The sequence below is a fragment of the Pectinophora gossypiella genome, chromosome 8 (genome assembly GCF_024362695.1).
Source record: "Pectinophora gossypiella chromosome 8, ilPecGoss1.1, whole genome shotgun sequence".
NCBI classification, from domain to species: domain Eukaryota; kingdom Metazoa; phylum Arthropoda; class Insecta; order Lepidoptera; family Gelechiidae; genus Pectinophora; species Pectinophora gossypiella.
The window spans coordinates 15,347,389-15,369,374 of NC_065411.1; the positions used below are offsets into that span (position 1 = coordinate 15,347,389).

Sequence of the window (21,986 nt, forward strand, 5' to 3'; positions counted from 1 at the left end):
GAATCTGATTTGCACCTTTCGTTATCTATACTTATAATAAATCTGTAGAGAGGTCAATTCTGTACATTAAATATTTTTTCAAAATAACTATCAGGGGGTGATAAGTGGTCGATACTGATGCCAAAAATGCAATCAGTAAAATTTTTGTCTGTCTGTCTGTCTGTCTGTATGTTCCTTATAGAAACAAAAACTACTGGACGGATTTTAATGAAACTTGGTACAATTATTCTTCACACTCCTGGACAGGTTATAGTATACTTTTCATCACGCTACAATCAATAGGAGCAGAGTAGTGAAGGGAAATTCTTTTGTATGAAAAATCTAAACCACTCAAGTTAGACGTTTGAAATTTGGCATGCAGGTACCTTAGATACCGTAGAGGTACACTAAGAAAGGAATTCCCGAAATTCCCACGGGAACGGGAATTAGCGGGAAAATCCTTTTGTATGAAAAATCTAAACCACTCAAGTAAGACGTTTGAAATTTGGCATGCAGATACCTTAGGTACCGTAGAGGTGCACTAAGAAAGGAATTCCCGAAATTCCCACGAGAACGGGAATTAGCGGGAAAATCCTTTTGTATGAAAAATCTAAACCACTCAAGTTAGACGTTTGAAATTTGTCATGCAGGTACCTTAGGTACCGTGGAGGTGCACTAAGAAAGGAATTCCCGAAATTCCCACGGGAACGGGAATTAACGGGAAAATCCTTTTGTATGAAAAATCTATACCATTCAAGTTAGATGTTTAAAATTTGGCTCGCAGATACCTTAGATACCGTAGAGGTGCACTAAGAAAGGAATTCCCGAAATTCCCACGGGAACGGGAATTAGCGGGAAAATCCTTTTGTATGAAAAATCTAAACCACTCAAGTTAGACGTTTGAAATTTGGCATGCAGGTACTTTAGTAAACTTAAAGCTTAGTTGCAACAGGATATTACAAAATTCCCACGGGAACGGTAGTTAGCGGGAAAAAACATTTGTATGAAAAATCAAATCTAAATAAAAGGAGAAACTGACTGACTCAGTGACTGACATATCAACGCATAGCCTGAACGGCTGAACGTAGGCATTTGAAATTTGGAAGGGACATAGCTTAGGTACCGTAGAGGTGCACTAAGAAAGGAATTCCCGGAATTCCCACGGGAACGGAAATTAGCGGGAAAATCTTTTTGTATGAAAAATCTAAACCGCTTAAGTTAGACGCTTGAAATTTGGCATGCAGGTACCTTAGTTAACTTAAAGCTTAGTTGCAACAGGATATTGCAAAATTCCCACGGAAACGGGAGTTAGTGGGAAAAAAACATTTGTATGAAAAAATCGAAACCGCGTAAGATAGATGTTTTCAATTCAATTCAAATAAATTATTTATTGCATTCCATGTAGGACAATGGGGTGTTACATAGGCATAGGAACTAAAACATGGACCCTGTAGGGCACAGCAACGTTGAAGGGAAGAGAGGAAGTGTGTATTAAAATTAAAACTCAATGAACAATCAATTAAAAAAAAATCAATGCAATCAATTGATTCAATCTAGCATGAATGCATACCTTAGTAAATATAAAGTTTATTTTTGGCTGTATTTTGAAAAATGGGAGTTATTGGGAAAAAAATTGTATGAAAAAATCTAAACTGCATAAGTATGCACTCCCACACACACAAAGATCTCTCTCTTATATAACACGCCACGCGGACGAAGTCGCGGGCAAAAGCTAGTTGTCAATAAGACACAAATTATTTTAGCAATAAATTGCAGATACGTCATTTTGCAAAGTCAGCCGCGAATTATCTGCATGTATTCAGCAAGTTTGTTGATTACATCATACATATAAAATTCCCATACAATTTGTAGAGTATGCTGTAAAGGTAATCCATAAAATTCATCATCATCATCATCAGCCCATTAACGTCCCCACTGCTGGGGCACGGGCCTTTCCTATGGATGCATAGGGAGATCGGGCCTTAAACCACCACGCGGGCCCAGTGCGGATTGATGGTTATTAACAACTGCTAATGCAGCCGGGACCAACGGCTTAACGTGCCTTCCGAAGCACGGAGGAGCTCGAGATGAAAACTTTTTTTTTGTGGTCACCCATCCTATGACCGGCCTTTACAAAAGTTGCTTTACTTCAACAATCGCAGACCGGGCGCGTTAACCGCTGCGCCACCGAGCTCCTCAAACTCAAAAGTGAGAGGCAAAAAAGAAGTGATTAGGTACTTGTACCTCTGCCCGCCCTATCAGGGAGTTCAAGCTTGATTATGTGTGTATGCATTAAAGTAACACCAAGACAATGGATGCAGAAGTTGGCCAACACGCAATTGGTATAAGTAATCAGTTGTATGACGCGCAGTAATCGATGCCGACCTAGGACATTACGTGCATTTACTGTTAAACGATACAACGATCAGGCAAGTACGACCTCCAATTACCAGAAAACAAAAGAAGATACATTCTCTAAGATAGCCTCTGTGTTTCTGAGGTCCCGGGTTCGAATCCCGGTGCGGACATATCACGAAAATCACTTTGTAATCCCTAGTTTAGTTTACATTACAGGCTGATCACCTGATTGTCCGAAAGTAAGATAATCCGTGCTTCGAAAGGCACATTAAGCCGTAGGTCCCGGTTACTACTTACTGATGTAAGTGAGTAATCGTTACGTGAGCCATGTCAGGGGCCTTTGGCAGCCTCTGTGGTCCGGTGGTTGAGCGTTGGACTCACGATCCGGAAGCCCCGGGTTCGAATCCCGGTGGGGACATATCACAAAAATCACTTTGTTATCCCTAGTTTGGTTACATTACAGGCTGATCACCTGATTGTCCGAAAGTAAGATGTTGAGAGAGATTAAATACAAAGTCAAATACAGAAGGTAAATTTGACTAATGAATTAAAAATACCAATCAGTAAAATTCAAAAATATTTATTTTTCAAAATTGGCTTACAAAGTCAGCGCTTTTTGAACGTCAAACATAATTAAATTACATATTATGTAACTAGCTGTAAAACTACTAATAAAAGTGACCATAAAAATCTTGAGAACAAAGTCAATACGAGTACTGTACAGATTACAATATATTGACGTTATTTACTGAAATGAGTCAACATGAACAGTAGGCACAATATTACGTAAATTCAACTGAACTTGTGCAGTGCACTGTAAATTGACGACTAACCTAATTCGCTACAGTATTTCACTGAAGGTTATTTACATAATTAGTAATTAAATCTCAACATGTAGGTGTTGTGTTAGTGATTTGTAATGGCCCATAACATAACATACATAACATAAACAGCCTATATACGTCCCACTGCCGGGCACAGGCCTCCCCTCAATCAACCGGAGGGGGTATGGAGCATGATCCACCACGCTCCTCCAATGCGGGTTGGCGGAGGTGTTATTACGACTAATAGCCGGGACCAACGGCTTAACGTGCCCTCCGAAGCACAGAATCATCTTACTTTTTCGGACAATCAGGTAATTCAAGCCAGAAAAGTCCTTACCAAACAAAGGAGAGTCTCACAAAGTGATGAACATAACATAACAAATAGTTTATTGCACAAACAGGAAATACAAAACACAAAACAAAAGAGAAATAGAAACAATACAATAGGCGGCATTATTGCTAAGTAGCAATCTTCCAGGCAACCTTTGAGCATAGGAGATATTAAAATACTACCTCTAGCGGGATAGTTTAGCTTCGGAATACTTATACGATCAAAGAGCAAAAGTGCAGTCACTGAGCTCAGCGAATTATTTGTAAACAGTGGTGAAATTATGAACCATTAGTTGTCATAATTATAAAAGGAGATCATCGGCTTTCCATACTTTGGCCGGCCCAAATTTGAAAGTGCGATCGAAGCAATTCGTCTAAGAGAGCAATATTACTATTTGACATTTGTTTGCATTGCGCACTTGCTTATATATGCGCAAATGTCAAATTGCAATATTGCTTACTTAGATGAATTGCTTCGATGTGGCCATTTTAACCCCCCCTTGACTCACTACTTTAATGAAATACGCTAACTTTGCATTGCTGTCGTTGTACAGTCATGAGCAATATAATGTACCCACTTTAGGACTCTGTCGCACTAACATATTTGACATTTAGTAAGACTTACAGTTCAATTTGTCAAAAAAGTTAATGTGACATGGTACCAAACTGTACCTATACATATTAATGCTCGTGACCGTATTAAAAGATCGCAATGATTCATCGTTCGAGTTACATTTCAGGAAAATTACACAACATTATGGAATGCTATATTTTCCTATTAGCAACAAAGACGGTATTGTTTACTCCAAGAATAAATGCAATTTATTTTCCTCTTTTAATAAGTATTCCATTATTATCATTATTTTTTTTATTTCTATTGGAGATGTCCTTAGAAAAGGTTTAGTACGATCTATTTACTCTGAACCGGCGTGCGTGTATGAAGCGATTGATGAATGTGGATGAAACAAGACAAGTGTGTCAGGATCGAAGTAATGGAATTCCATAGTCTCTGCTTACCCCGGTGGGAAGTATGCATGAGTTTATGTATGTATGTGTATGTGTGTGTTAATAACTAATACGTATAATATTTATTTAAAATTATTTTTTAAATAAAAATACATAAACAAGTACATTCCATCCAACTACAATTGTAACAACACACATATTATTAAAAACAAAACATAAAAAAGGGATAAAAAGCTATAAATAAAAAATGCCCTCCAGCTCACCATATCGAGGCAAAGTCCCCAAAATACTGGCCACGTTGCCCCTCTGCACCGCCAAACTGACCCTTTGGGCAAAATAACTGTCTGCTCTAGGGTCGGAAGTTGCCTCGATGAGGCGAGCCGAAATTGTCTTTAAAAACTGTCGTGCTTCTGGACCCCATGGGCCCAACGTTTCTACAGCAAAAGGCAAGAAAAAATAACCTGCACCCAGACCCTGATACTTACGCCGCTTTCCTAATTCCGCGGCCGCAGCCGCCGAACCCGGCTGAGAAGCCGTCAAAAGAAATATTTATCAAAGTGCGTAACTCCGATCATTATCATCTCCGGGTCCACTTACCTAACCTGAAAATTTGACAAGTCCGATTTTTTTACAGAATCGACTGCCTGTCTGACCTGCCAACCCGCGAAGGGAAACCAGCCCAATACAGGTTAGATCACATACCTCCGAAAATGCATTTAAGTGATAATAATTGATGATCCAAACATGAATTCGTTAATAAATTTAATAATCTTTGGTTTAGACCTGTGCTGGATTCGAGCCTGCGACCTCAAAGTGAGAGGCAAGCGTTCTACCAACTGGACTACCACCGCTCCATAACTCCGATGAAATACATAAATAAAACACCCTTTCGTTTTAAACTGAGGGCTACGGCGGTTCACCAGCTTGCTTCTCAAGCGGGGAGCGCACCAATGAGTTATCAATTTATCTTAAGTGCAGTTTTCACTAACACAGTTGCCTCGACCATTATAGACGGCGATACGGCTCACTTATCACGTTATGCTCAAAAGTGACAGCTCGCATTTCTAGGTTAGCCCAGCTGACGTCATCCCACCGAACGTTGCCATTTCGTAAAAAATAAATTACCCACGTCAAATTCAAATTCAAATAATTTTATTGTTAAGCTATAAGTTTTTAAGGTCGAAAATAGTAATACGTGGTAATACATTAGTTTCATTACAGCTACCTAATTAGGTGTACAATATTAGAATTCATGCATACAGACAAATGACAATAAGGAGGCAAAGTGCAATAACCATAATTAATAAACGTCAACTACACATAATACAATTTCAATACACAGTTGATACACAAATCAATAAATTAAATAAAATAACATTCTATGGTCATTCAATTTCTAGTTTCATAATTTGTAATGTCAATTTCCTAATTTCATTAATCATCATTTCAATGTCAAGATAAAATTAATTCATTAAAGATAAGTGAGTATACAATAAAATAATAGATGTCATTTAAATTAAATATTTGGTTATACCATTCATTACTACAATTTACCACGATTTTCCAGGAAATCCCTAACACTATAAAACATTTTTGCCTGTAACCAGGAATTTACTTTTGTCTTAAATAAATTAATATTCAGTTCTTTGAACTCATCTGGAATACAGTTATAGATTGTAACTGCCATATAAAAAAAACTTTTATGGTAAAACTTGGATAGATGCCTGCCTGTGTGTAATAGATTATTATTGCTTCTAAGGTTTCTATGAAGTTTGCGTTTTGATTCGTAGAGAGTTAAATTATTTTTAACAAAAATAGCTGATTCTTTGACATAAAGACAAGGAAGTGGTAGTATCTTGTGCTTTTTGAACAGTGGTTTGCAAGAATCAATTTGGGCCAAACCTTCTAAGGCTCTTACACAGCGTTTTTGTGCAATGAAGGCCTGGGAAGCATCAGTAGAGTTGCCCCAGAAGATCAGACCATATGCTAGTCCTGATTGGACATATCCAAAGTAAGCCATTAGTGCTGCCTCTATCGATGTGCTATAGGCAATACGCCTTAGAGGGTATACAAATCTAGCCAGTTTATTGCAAACACTTTCAACATGCGGTTTCCAGCTACAGTTGCAATCCAACGTCATTCCAAGGAATTTGGTTGATGAAACCTGTTCTACTACGCATCCATTGCATTTTACCGTCAGGTCCATTGGTAGCCTACGGTATGAGTGGAATTGCATTATGTTAGTTTTAGCTAAATTTATACTCAGCCCATTAGCTTGCATCCAATGTATAATATCTTTTAATGTACTCTCTATTTTCTTTTCATACGATTCTGCGGAGCCGGACCTTACAATGGCAGTGCTATCATCAGCAAATAATACCATATCTGTCTGGATAGCTTTGGGGAGGTCATTAATGTAAAGGAGAAACAGTAGAGGCCCCAAAATCGTTCCTTGCGGAACGCCTCTGCCATTGACTCTATATGGCGACTTATTAGAAAGAAAGGTATTGGTTTTTCTACAAAGACCATTAATTTCCACGCACTGTAGTCTTTCCTTAAGATAAGTATCGAACCAGTTAAGAATGTTTCCTCTGACACCGTACCTCTCAAGCTTACCCAGGAGAATTCTGTGCTCTACACAGTCGAACGCTTTGGACATATCAGTAAGTACTGCTGACACATTAATTCGTTCGTCAATACAATTATGAACAGTTTCCAACAACTGATAAATTGCAGTATTAGTCGATCTACCTTTACGGAATCCATGTTGTTCTTTAGCGATTAAGTTATATTTTTCAGCAAATCGAATTAACCGGTTGTACATAATTCGCTCTACTATCTTGGCAAAAACTGGAATCAAAGTAATTGGCCTATAACTAGTCATACCGGATTTTAGGCCTTTGTTCTTGTAAATTGGCTTAATAATTGAAATCTTCAATTGTTTAGGATATATTCCTTGCTCAAGTGATAGATTTATAATATGTTGTAGAGGACGGGTAATATAGATACTTGAGATTTTTATGATTTTACTGCTCAGTCCATCATATCCTACTGCATTTGAGTTTTTTAGCTGAGCTATGATCGCTAGCAACTCTTTTTCAGTAACTGGAATTGCATAGAAAGACTGGGAGCAGGGTAAAATATTTTTAATGGTATCACTACATTCTGTCGTATTTGATTTTGGTAGATTATCGATAAAGTGATCATTAAAATTTGAAGCAATTCTCTCGGGAACATTAATTTCCACTCCATTTATCAATATGCTGTTTATTGCATGTGGAGGATTATTAGATTCACCTGAGCAGTCCTTTATTACGTTCCAAGCACCTTTGCATTTATTGTGAGAGTTCGAGATTGATTTTTGATTTGATAGTCTAATGGAAGTCCGTGTACACCGTTTCAATATAGTTGTATAATTTCGATATGCAATTTGTTTATCTTTATTACCTTTAATTTTATACTCAACGTAAAGATTTCTTTTAATTTTGCTAGCTACTCTTAAGCCCTTCGATATCCATTTATGTTTGCAAGCGCGCTTAATTTTAATTTTGATGGTAGGAAAACACAAATCATAAAACAATTTGTACAAGTCTATAAATTCCTCATAAGCTCTATCAACATTTGTTTGAGAATATACTGTAGAGAAGGACAGCACTTTAATACAATTTATGAACTTTCTAACGTTACTGGTGGAATAGTCTCTTTTTAATATATACCAATGTTCAGGAATATTCTTCGTTTTAACTTTTACTGTCAAAGATTGGGCTGTATGATCAGAAAGTGTGAAGTTATGAATTTCCGATTTAATGGAGTTTTTGAAATTGCATATGAAATTATCTATACACGTATTGGTTTTTTCAGTGATTCGCGTATAATTATTAATCTGTAGATAGTAATTGTAGCTACAAATAATACGCTTAAATACGTCGAATGTTTTTAATTTACTTTGCAAGAAATTTTTTAACTTTTAGTAAAAGATTTACGTACAGTTTTTATGATTTTTATATATGTGACAAATAATAGTAATTAGTCAGTAATTCACTTAATTTTCAATAAAAAAATTTACATCCTTGGAATGTTGGGGATACCGATTTAATGGTAACACTTACGTCAAGGGCTAGCAATAGCAGCTTGTCATAGGATTGAGCATACCTGCAGGGCTAACATGCGCAAGCGCAACGTGATAAAATTATCGATCGATTCAATAAATTTTGTTGAAATCGCTGAGTTTGTTTTTTGTTCGTATTTTAACAGAACGAATCGATAATTCGATAAAAAGATCGTGACAAAATTTTATGAGGTTGCGCATCTTAACCATGTTGGTCTAACAGGGAGCTCGGTGAGGCGTGCGTACAGTCATGAGCAATATAATGTACCCACTTGAGGACTCTGTCGCACTTACATATTTGACATTTAGTGAGACTTACAGTTCAATTTGTCAAAAAAGTTAATGTGACATGGTACCAAAGTGTAGGTATACCATTTAATGCTCGTGACCGTACTTAGTTTATCTTGTTATAGATGTACCTCTGACTACCCCATATAGGATATAGGTAGGTACTCTTGACCTTAGGTTATGATAACTATGTATTTACTCGGCTTATGCTAACTGTCACACTACGTAGCTCCAGACGGCTGCGCATAATTCAAAGTCCAAAATATTTTGACGACCGAATAAACGTACGTTGATCCAATCATCCAATGACACTGAACATCCGTCGAACGTATCATTGACATCATTGCCCTAGTTAACTCGATGCGTACGGTCACTAGTACTAATATGTATACACTTTGAAACCATGTCACATTAACTTTTTCGACAAATTAAACCCTAAGTCTCATTAAATGTCAAATATGATAGTGCGACAGGGTTGTAAAGTGGGTACATGATATTGCTCACGACTGAATATAGACTAACGACTTGGTTACTTAGATATGTATAATGAGATGGATCTCTTTGCCTTCTTCTCTAACTTCCTAACAAACCCAAATCTCTATGACGTAACAAATACTTTATTGTACAAACAGGAAATACAAAACAAAAGAGAGATGGAAAGAGTACAATAGACTATTATACATCAATGCTCAAATCAAGTTACTCAAATCACTGTTACCGGCTACCACTTACTGATGTAAGTATGTAGACGTTGTTACATGAGTCATGTCAGGCGCCTTTGGCAGCTCAATAGTAGCCCTGACACCAGGGTTGATGAGGTTGTTCCACCTCACAACCCACACGATAAGAAAGAAAAGAATCACTGTTTATTTTTTTTATTTTTTCAACACATAACATAACATAAGCGACTATATCCCAATTAGGGTATTCAGAGGTAAACACATCGGAAGGAGAACTCTTTTATCAAAATTAGCCAAAGTTGTTTTATTGTGTAGTATACCCGTTTCCAATGCGGTCATTTTACCGGGTAAGGTCCCCATGGCAACCCATTTGCCCGGTCAAGTAACTGTGATGGGGGAAACAAAACAACTATATAAAAAAAACAATGTGGCCACAGGACTACATAATGTTGATGTAAACGAAGGCAACTCTGTACCGCGCCTTCTATATGTTTTTGGGACACGCAGCCTACAAATTCCCTCATTATGATAACTTCAAAGCGCCTATTGCCAGATTTCATTTCCAAATCGAAATAATTTGGCAGAAACTAACAGCGACAAAACGCATAAAAAGCGTCTCGCCCGTCATCTCGATTTATCACAAAATACCTAAAGACTGTTTCCCGAAATATACACGCACGAAACAGCGAAGATCCGTCTAGTGACGTATGCACACTGATGTAAAACTAAAAATAAACAACACAAAATGAAAACTGAACGTTCCGAGACGTTTGTACATCATAGCTATAACATTCCCTATGAAAATTACGAAAGAAATGCTCTGACCTACATATTAGAAATGCTTTCAACGACGTGGTATCAAGAAAAAATTGTGTTGAAGATTGAATAGATGTATGATAGTAATTTGTAGGGAATAGTTTGTAGTTACAACCAATCAGGATGTTTGTGTAGAAAGAAGTAGATTATTTATGCGAATAACTAGGGCAGGGTACTGGCTGTGAGTAAGTATCTGGTCGGTTTATTTGAATTTTCGAATTTTGAATTCGAAAAGTCAGTTGTTTCTGGCTGGCATATTAAAGCCGACGACACCCGAATCAAAGTCTTCATGTAGGTATGCTTGCCGGTTTAAACTACTTTTTATTTGAAGGATTAAAACGGCCACATCAAACCAATTCATCTAAAAAGCAATATTGCTATTTGACAATTGTCTGCATTGCGCACTTATTTGTATATACGCAAATGTCAAATAGCAATATTGCTTTTCAAATCAAATCAAATAGACTTTATTGCACACAACATACAAAACAAATTTACACAAATGGACGAAAGATACAGCACAATCTGGCGGCCTTATTGCTAAGCAGCAATTTCTTACAGGCAACCAGTGTAAAGGAAACATTGCAATTGCATTGGAATTGCTACAAGGCCACATATACCTTTTTAACTCCACTGATAGCGGTACGCCTAGGCCTTCCTCTACCAACTCTACCACATACACCCGCATCAAAAATATTTTTCGTAAGTGTACTTTTATTCCGGTAAAAAAAGATAATTCAATCAATCTTTTTAAAATTCTTTGATCTCTTCCACTTCACCTTCAGATAAGTGTTGACAGCTAAATAGTTTAAAAAACAAAAGCAGGCAAACCATTCATTCGGGAAGAATTTGCAAGTTGAAAACACCGTAAAAAAAACAAAGCAAAGGTTTATGCTACCTGAAGTATGGGCTACCTGATTTTTTTATTATAAATAGTAATGTTGCATCTCTGATAATAATATTTTTATCTATGATATAGAAATGGTTTTAATTTTTGATCTTGGTGTTTCTTTTTTTTGTGTATTGATTTCCGTATGGTTTCTGTCCTGTGTTGAATGTAATGTACCTATCTGTCTGTGTCTGTGGTGTCCGGGAGTAATAAATGTTTCTTTCTTTCTTAAATGAAATGCTGTTCGTAAATCTCACTAAAACTCGAAAACGCCTGAACCGATTTCGCTGATTTTAGTCTTGAAATATTCATGGAAGTCCTGGGAAGGTTTAAACGGTGAGCAAATATGGAGTGATACGAAGTTCCGGTGAATTTCGTATGAGCCGGTGCTGATCTAGTAAAATATCATCATCATCATCTCTCCAGCATTATCCCGTTTTTCACAGGGTCCGCTTACCTAACCTGAAAATTGGACAGGTCCGGTTTTTTACAGAAGCGACTGCCTGTCTGGCCTTCCAACCCGCGAAGGGAAAACCAGTCCAATACAAGTTAATAACTAAATAAATACAAGTTAATAATTGTGTTCTTATTAGCTTTTATGGTAGAGTGGTAGCGAATAAAAACAGAAAATGTTCAGTTCCATTTCTTCCCGACCTTGTCGTAAAATCCGACAGAGGTATTGTGTCCTATCTAACATGATGGACAACATATCCATCTTAGGACTCGGTATCAACAGTGGCTGCAAGTTGTCTTTGATTTTATCTATGATCTGCCCATCCTATTAGGTATTATGTACGTGAATTTATGCAATAACTTATAAAATACATTTTTCAGCAATAAATTGATCTTACTTGACCAGTTTAAAATCTTGACAAACCTAACATATTTTAATTTATGAATTTAAAATTAATTTGCCCATTTCCGTTACGAATACTTTATTAAGTCTAAAATACATTACCGCAAATTTATGTCCGAAATGAATGAATGATAAACTTTCCCTTTAGTTTACGATTCGTTTATCAAACCCACAATCGATCACAGAGAGAAAGTTGTCGCCAAAGCATTCGTTGTTAAAATTCGCAGAAACTATAAAAAACTAACGTTCTATGAGTTCTACCTAAGGTGGCATACGGTAACGAGCATTAATTGTATACACTTTGGTACCATGACACATTAACTTTTTTGACAAATTGAACTGTAAGTCTCACTAAATGTCAAATATGTTAGTGCAACAGAGTCCTAAAGTGGGTACATTATATTGCTCATGCATGACTGTACATTCTTCATTTCTATCATAGGAGTAAGGATTTAAATATTTTAAGATTAGGTACTCGTAATTTGAATCATAAATTATTTTCAAGAATTGCTTCTTGAACTCATTATTATTTCTTTACTTAAATGCAAACACAATATCGACAGCTATACTTCAAAGTAAAAGGAAAGAAAAAGAAAGAAACATACTTATACCAAAACCTTTAGGAGTAAAAAGGACAGCGAGAAACCTGTAGTGAACTAGCAATGTGGTTTCTAAAGACGAGAACAGCAAAAGACGTAAAAAGCGTAAGGGACGGCTCTAGAATATTTCTAGAACTTTCCATTATAGAGCAAGAGTCAAGATAAAACACAACTTTATTTATGAATTTCTTTTCGATCGGTATATAAATATTTTTATATTTAAGTACCTAATGAAGAATATTCTTTATGGAATGTCAAGATTAGATACTATATCGACAGATTAATAGATAAATTAGGTAATTATAAAAACAATATTTACTTATTACACACAATAACAACGCGACTTTGTATACAGTACGATTATCGGTACGATACAACAATCGTATGAAGGTGATATGAACCATGTCTATCTTCTTCTTTCGTGTGGGTTGTAAGGTCAACGACCGACCTCATCACCCTGGCTATCAAAAACATCTGGTAACATAACTCATGTTGTAAGTGCAAAATTCATGTTAACCAGTAAGGATAAATCAACCTATGCAGTTGTGTTAGAACTGGAATTTCCACTATCTTTATAACCGACTTTATCTAATCACAAGATAGGTATAGTGTCATATTACAATTTCTCTTTATGCATTTACAATCATCTTTTGTGCTCGTCATGATATGTCGGAGAATATTGTTCTTTCTTTGACCTTCAGACATTTTTTTTATATTCGGTCATAATATTTGGCAACATTCACGTGTAACGTAACAGAAAAGAGAACAATCACAAAAATAATAAATACCTATTTAAGCAAAGCCAATAGACAGAGATGCAAACTATTTGAAGACAACTTGCAGCCGTATTTCTTGCACATCTTCTCTTCTTCTTCTAATCCTTTGATCCCCTGATGGGATGGGAATCTTCTGTTATGCTCGAATAACAGATTTCCACTCCTCGCGATCTCCACATATTACACACATTTAATTTCTTCCACATATTTGAAGTATATTTATGTGTATATATAAAGGTATTCATCAAATTTATACCTAGACGTGATGGCCTAATACCAATATGTTTATATATTTATTTATTTATTTTTATTTATTTAAAAAAGTACAACCACATCACACATATTGAGCTATATATATATACATTGATATTTATAGACTTTTTTCTCTATTCTGATTACTTGTACCATGTTATAATTTGTCTTAAAGTCAAAGACTTCAACTTGCGCTAATAAATCAATGTCAAGGTATTTCATGTATTTATTTATTTGACTAATAGAACTCTGACACTTACATATGTGTATATATATGTAGGCGTGTGGCTGAGTGAGTGACAGGTGAGTTGAGATGATTGTGTGAGAAGTAGACGAGTAACATGAGTAGTACAGAAGGTATAGAGTATAGAAGGGATGCATAGAGAAATGATAGATTGAGTGAAGGAGTGTGAATGAGTGAGAGTGATGGAAGGAGGGAGAAGGGAAGGCGAGATAGCGGAAGGCGGACGAAAACGATGGTGGTGTAATTACGCGGAGGTTAAAAATAAAAATAAGTGTTTGAACCGTACTTGACTGTTTAATTGAGCAAACCCAAAATCCCACATTTTGGGGGCTCGTCCGGGATGGGTGCTCATTAATTGGACAGGATACGGTGGGACAACGACGTTCGCAGACGGCGAAAATTTTCACGACGGACACGAGGCGCAGACGGCACCGAGTGGCTAGTTAGACGACGACGAAGACGCGAAATTATCGATCAGACGGCTCGATTAATTTCGATTATCATGACGACGGAAAATATGAAGGGCGGACGACGTGGACAACCAGATCCAGAATCGGTACCGGTTGTACCAAATTACTCGATGATGTACGACGGCATCATACCTAAATTCTCGGGAAATGACAAGATGTATACTGTGTCACGATGGGTGGAAGAAATTGAAGATAATGGCGAGATCTTCAACTGGACGCCTATACAAAAGCTTATTATAGCGAGGCGATCATTGTGTTCGACGGCGGAGCTATGGCTGAAGTCGGAGCGTGTTTTCAAGACGTTTGAGGATTTGAAAACCGCGATTATGAAGGAATTTTCTGATACAATTAACCAAAAAGAATTACACGAAATCCTAAGTACGAAGAAGAAGACGAATAACGAAACATGCTACGAGTATATGTTAGCTATGAAGGAGCTCGGCAGAAGAGGAAAATTACCTGATTACATTACTATACAGTATATTGTAGACGGTATACAAGACTATGAAAACAACAAGATTATGTTGTATGGCGTATCGACGTTTGGAGACCTGAAAGAGAAGCTTAAAATCTATGAACATGTGTGTAAAAGTGTGAAGCAACGACATAATGCGACGAGAGAACAGGATAGTAATACAGCAAGACGAAGACAGGAAGATAGACGTGTGAAGTGTTATAATTGCGGCGAAGAAAATCATGTTTCATCACAGTGCCCACATCGTGGAAAAGGATTAAGATGTTTCCAGTGCGGATTGTTCGGCCATATTGCATTGCATTGCCCGAAAAATCCAATGGTGATAGCAGCGACAGCGACATCTGGCGGTTCGGCGAAACCCCTGTCGCAATGCGACATGTCGGCAAAGCAAGTGAGTGAACGAAGACCGGTCCAGTCGGCGAAACAATGGTGCATTAAAGTGTCAGAAAATGGTAGGAATTTAGATACGAATACTGGCAACACTGAGATGAACGAGAATGACGTGAAGAATGGAGTTGAGTTTGACAGATCACATACCGGTGCATATTCGCAAGTTATGATGATAAACGAAGAAGTTAATGGAAGAAATCGGCCGTTAAAATCTGTACAAGTTAATGGAAAAACGGTCTGCGCGCTTATTGATACGGGAAGTGAAGCGAACTTAATGTCTGCGACGTGTTATGAGAAGTTAAACATCGATAAACCAGAGAAGTGTGACGTGATATTATCGGGATTCGGCGCAAGCGACGTGCGATCGTGTGATTGTTTTGTTACTGTTGTGACAATAGACGGTAAATATTTTACGGACGTAAAGTTTAATATTGTGCCAATTCATGTAATGCCGTACGATATGATTATTGGTCAACAATTACTGCAGAAAACTGTCATGTTACTGGATCACAACAAAGTCACCTTTTTGCCTTCTTTTGACGATTCGTGGTCAACAAAAATCAAACATTTTCCTGCTGAGGTTGACTTTTTAGGTTGTGAAGTGAAGAGCAATTCCATACAAGACAAAGTTGAGTCCTTGGACACTTCCTATACCCCGAAGAAGACGAGAGTATCTCCTACAGAGTTGAAGAATGTTTTGAAGGATGAAATACCTGTTCCCCGGCGACTTAGACGTTTGACAGTCATGGAGCAAGAAGAGGTTGAGTTAGAAAGACTGGAGTGGCTTGGAGAAGAAGGTGTTAAAGTCAGTACCTCCAATGATGCTAACCCGTTAGTGCTACTCAGGAGGAAAAGCAGCACCAATTTATGGTTATTAAGAGAAGAAAACCAAAATTACATGTACAATAGAGAAGAATTGAAACGAAAAGTCAAGAAGTTGAAAAGAAAAGAAGAAAATAAGAAGAATTATGATAGGATTAGAAAGGAAAGTACACAGCAAAGAGAGAGAGCAGCTAAAAGGACTCAGTTTAGGAGCAGTATGAAATTAATGCCAAAATTATTAGAACCCTGTAAGTCTATTAAAGTCAGATGGAGAGATTGTGGTGACGTTGAGAAGATGAAGAAGTCCGATGCTAGTGCAGACTTCATGCAGGTGTACCCTTATGGCATTGGCTAGAGAGGCTTGAAGAGGTTTATTTTTTTTTGTTTACTATTTCATTATTTCGCATCACTTTTAATTAGTATTTTCTTTAAAATTATACTGAGGTTCAGACCCAGTAACCATGCTTTGTTTTTGCTTGAGTTGTTATGTAAAAGTTAGGGTGTAAATTTTTACATGTCATAAGTAAGATAATGAATATTAAGACTGTTTATTGAAATAATTAAGACTGTTGGTTAAGAAATTCATTTATTGTGTTTACAGTTTCCCTGATAAGACTTACTTGTACTGAATTTTATAGTTAGTTTGTTATTACAACATATGAGAACTTTATCTAGTTTTGTTTGATATTTAGATGTTTAGATTGTTGTCGAAGTACACAAGCTGTATTGTTTAAATAAAATTGCAGGAAATAGTTTTGTTTTAGATGTTCTTTTATAAAAAATATATTTGAAGGTGTTTCAGTTTAAACATAAGTTGTAGTAGGTATGTCTTGTTTCTTAGACGAGTTTTAGTGTGGAATGGAACTTTTTTTGCATTAAAATATTTTGAGAATATCTAGGGTGGATAAGACTTAGTATTGTGTAACAGTGTTTAATACCTATTGACTTGCTTATAGAGTTTTTGTATTTTTTTTAAGATTTATAATTGTAACGAGAATTTTAGGAGGTGTGATAGTGTATGAATGAGTTGTTATACGAGAATGTTTTGTTTATGTAATAGAGTCATTGTCATAGAGTCATTGTCATAGAGTCATTGTCATAGAGTCATTGTCATAGAGTCAATGTAGTAGAGTCATTGTAATAGAGTCATTGTAATAGAGTCATTGTAATAGAGTCATTGTAATAGAGTCATTGATGTTTTGGTGTAGAGCCATTTGTAAAGCTTGAGGGCAAGCTTTATGTCAGGACAGCCGAGTGTAGGCGTGTGGCTGAGTGAGTGACAGGTGAGTTGAGATGATTGTGTGAGAAGTAGACGAGTAACATGAGTAGTACAGAAGGTATAGAGTATAGAAGGGATGCATAGAGAAATGATAGATTGAGTGAAGGAGTGTGAATGAGTGAGAGTGATGGAAGGAGGGAGAAGGGAAGGCGAGATAGCGGAAGGCGGACGAAAACGATGGTGGTGTAATTACGCGGAGGTTAAAAATAAAAATAAGTGTTTGAACCGTACTTGACTGTTTAATTGAGCAAACCCAAAATCCCACATATATACATTCTTTTTTTTGTTTGAGGCTCGTTGAGGTGTGGTACTTAGTATTTAGCTCATCTTCCGATGGATGTACCTATGACTACCCTGTAGCCTAGCTTAGCTAGACTAGCTTATGTTATGTCGTTGTTCTTTCTTGTAGAGTATAGGTATGCAAATTTCCTCATACCATTTTCAATGGGGAAATACCACTTTTCTAATAGGTAACATACACCACTTTATTACAAATAGGTTTGCCTATACACATGTATATGAATATCAATTAATTAATACCTACTATTCTGAACGTTACCTACATATCAGTCGCTAACACGACGACCTTCGTTATCTGATAAATAACAAATCAATACCAGCATTATTTGTCATGATTTCATTGATTCGATTCGTTAATATTTCATTAGACCTGATTTCGTTAACACATTTTTATTTTACACAATTAATAATAACCTTTTGTCCACTAAAGTCATTGTAAATATGCAGTGATGAACTCTTCGTGCTTTTATGTCCTCTTTAATAGGTACAGTCATGAGCAATATAATGTACTCACTTTAGGACTCTGTCGCACTAACATGTTTGACATTTACTGAGACTTACAGTTCCATTTGTCAAAAAAGTTAATGTGACATGGTACCAAAGGTATACATATTAATGCTCGTGACCGTACTTGATCAATTTTACAAGCCTGTATGCCTGCTTTTACATTGCCTCCTACATACATACATATATAAACTCACGCTTATCTTCCACCGGGGTAAGCAGACTATGGGATTCCATTTGCTGCGATCCTGGCACACTTCTCTTGCTTCCTCCACATTCATCAATCGATTCATTGACGCACGCAAGAGTAGATCGTACTGAACCATTTTTTTCCTTTTTTTTACTTTGCCTCCTACCGAGTTATAATTATAAAACTTACGTTAAAATAATGTTTTAACATAATTAGAACACATATCTCCAAACCAGTTCTGGTAAGACAGCGAAATTCAACCCATTGACATATTTAATCATAACACTTCGGTTATCTGTCGCTAACTCTTAGACTATAAGTAAAAGTAAAGAAACAGCCAGTTAGTACACTGACACGTAATGTAACCGGTTAAGGTCCAATTATCATTACGCTACTTTTTTTAAATATAATTGACTTTGATGAAATGTATAATAATGATTTTTAATGTAATTGTTTTTATATGAATTGATACAAATTTTACTAGCTGACTTAAGTTATAGATTTAATTATAATTATTAATTATATTAATTTATTGAATTGATGTGACATGATAATGCATGATAATATATTTTAATTTGTATACCTGAATTATAAGGTCGACTATGGCGGACATCCTAGCTATAAGATCATTTTGTACCCATATTCTTACAAATAAAGCACTTTGAGTTTGAATATACTCTATTGCAGATTTGTAGAAATAAACTATTAATTTTAGTTTTTAATCTGTGGCGTCCAAAATGATAGGCAATGAGAGACTTTCCAAGCTACTTTCCCCCAAAAAAATATAGATGGCGCTGTCTAGAATTAACGTGATAATTACCTAGTTTCTCATTACTCGGGTACCTAATTATTCAAAAATATAATATAATAAAAATAGTTGTTACTTTTACCATTGTAGCAAATAGTGATGGACGGTTGTTCCAAAAATTAACAATCGAATTATTCGAATGATTCCGATCACTTACCGAATGAAACGAATGATTTTTAACGAAATAATTCATCCGCAATATTTAGATTGTAATGCGAAAGGACATAATTATCTAATATCGAAAATAAACGGCATTTGATTTGGTTTAAAAATGGAATCTTGTTTTTCAATAAATGTTCTGTTTAGGCTACATTTTAGGCTACTAGCTTTTAATAAATGTTCTGTTTTCAAACCACGTTAATAATCAAATACTTCAATTTTAAATACTACAAGTATTTAAAATTGAAGTATTTAGGCTACATTTTAGGCTTCTAGCTTTTAGGTAAGTAAACAGTTTCAGAGTGAAAATTAGAGAGAGGTACAACTTACGTTTTATTTTTTATCTCTATCGGAGTGAGAGAGCAATACATCAATAGAAGATAATTTGCAGCCGTATATACTTGTATAGATGTCCTAAGATAGATAACATTATAATGTACCGTGTAGGGACAGTCTGCCAGCCTTCATTTATAACTAGTTGGTTCTCGTCAACATAATCTACATCTTCTTCTATGGTGTGGGTTGTGAGGTGGATAACCAACCTCATCAACTCTGGTGTCAGAGTTATTAGTGAGCATCCAAAGGCCCGTGACTCATGTGACGACTACGTACTTACATCAGTAAGTAATAACCGGGACCAACGGCTTAACGTGCCTTCCGAATCTTCTTATTTTTAGACAATCATGTGATCAGCCTGCAATGTCCTAACCAAACTAGGATCACAAAGTAGTCCAGTGGTAGAGCGTTGTGCTAACGGACGTCCCGGGTTCGAATAGCGGTGGGGACAATAAATAATCTACATTGTAGACTTATAGAGAAAACCTTGTAAGAACCTTAATGAAAAATCACATTCGGAAGTGTTTTTTTTTTTTTAAATAGACACGCTAGTTTCAATGCAGGTGAAAATTGTTGCATTTTCGGAGGTATGTGACCTAAGCTGTATTGGGCTGGTTTTCCATTCGCGGATTGGAACGACAGACAGGCAGTCGCTACTGAAAAAAACCGGACCTGTCAAATCTTCAGGTTAGGCAAGCGGACCCTGTGAGAAATGGATAATGCTGGGAGGATAAAAATCCTCCTACCCTTATTCCACTCCAGGTATGGTCGGTCGTGTATTCCTCTTCCATTCCTTCTGTCAGTCGTCATATCGGTACTCACACCTTTCACACAAATATCCTTCTTTACACAATCCATCCACACTTTCTTGGGTCCTCCCATATACCTATAGCCATCCACATTCATACTCGTAACGCCTTTCATCCCTCCTCATTACATGCCCATAGCATGCTAACATGTTGCTCCTCAATTTCTCCTCCTCTCAGTTTGTTTTTTAACCTTTAATTACATAGCATAAAAGCTTCATCACAGAGGCAGAGTTTACCTAAACCCGTAGTACCCGACTTTTTCTACATGCCCGGATTAGAAGCTGAACGCATTTGATGATTTGTTCAATTGTTTTTTATTCGTCTTTCTTTCCCAGCCTAGTGGACAAGTCAAAAATAGAAGTGTAATATTTTTAGTACACACGAAACGTAACATAACTTATTTCTTTATTTCTTTCATGCTGCTTCGTAATCGGTGGATAATCTTTGACTTTGAAAGTGCAAGTCGTAAAGTATGAAACCAACTTGAATAACAAGTTTGGTTGCTAAGGAAAACACTAGGGTTTATGCGAGTTCGAACTTAAGTTATACGACCTAAGTGCTAATTTAATGCTGACTTTAAAACCTAACGTTTATACCTACATTTTCCTCCACTCTTCAAACGTATTACAAGTAGGTATTTGTACAATGCATATGAGTTATATTATGTGTATGTGTAAATATAAATTGCTGTTTGTTCAAGCGATAAAAATGCGTGTGTTCCATACACACTTACCGAACAATGAAAACTATCGAATCGCATATAGACATAAAAATTTGCACTTCACAAACCAAATTACACGGTACAAAAATAATGTACAAACACTTTTTATTATGCTAACTGGAATCAACGCGTATAAACGTTCATTCATTAATTCCACGCATGAATAAAATATTTTTAACTTTGTCCCGTTACTTCTTCGCTCGAAATAGGTAAGTAGTTTGTTGACTTAACTTAACCCCGACTTACCTTCAATTCACTGCACACTGGAGCGTCCGATCAGCTGTTCACTGGTATAAAAACACACGAGGAACGTTTATTTTCGAAACCGGAGACACGTGCGTCGCGGCGGGCATTCGAACCACATCTGACTGATGGTGGTAACAGTTTCACTAAGAGGCGAGACGTAGACCGTCGCGCCTCACACCATACCACCGCATTTTTGTTCACAAATACAACACAAACTTTAACAAAAAAAATCCTCCAGTGAACACAAACGTCTAGTCCCAGAGGAACGTTCAATGCGAGTGCTATCGCCGGGATGATAACATTGTTTACTCGAGATAATATTGTTTGAAAACTTTACAACTGCAAATCCAATGATATTCTGTGGAATTTTACATGACAGATTTTTTATAAGGCCGTCTGAAGTGTAGTATTTCTTTGTGATAATAATTTTCACTTTACTTCACATTTATAGTGTGATTTCAGGTTATTTAGTGACTTTGACAGGTTTTGTGTAGGCGACAGACAAGGTTATC

At 36.5% G+C, this 21,986-nt stretch overlaps 1 protein-coding gene across 1 annotated transcript in view; it reads right to left on the reverse strand.

Moving 5' to 3' along the window:
• LOC126369208 (monocarboxylate transporter 3-like) overlaps positions 1–21,756 on the reverse strand; it is a 58,013-nt gene extending 36,257 nt beyond the window's left edge. Inside the window, exon 1 of the mRNA XM_050013514.1 lies at positions 21,475–21,756. The gene's annotated coding sequence lies outside the window, so the exon portion shown is untranslated. The remainder of the gene's footprint in view (positions 1–21,474) is intronic.
• Positions 21,757–21,986: the final 230 nt, after the last annotated feature.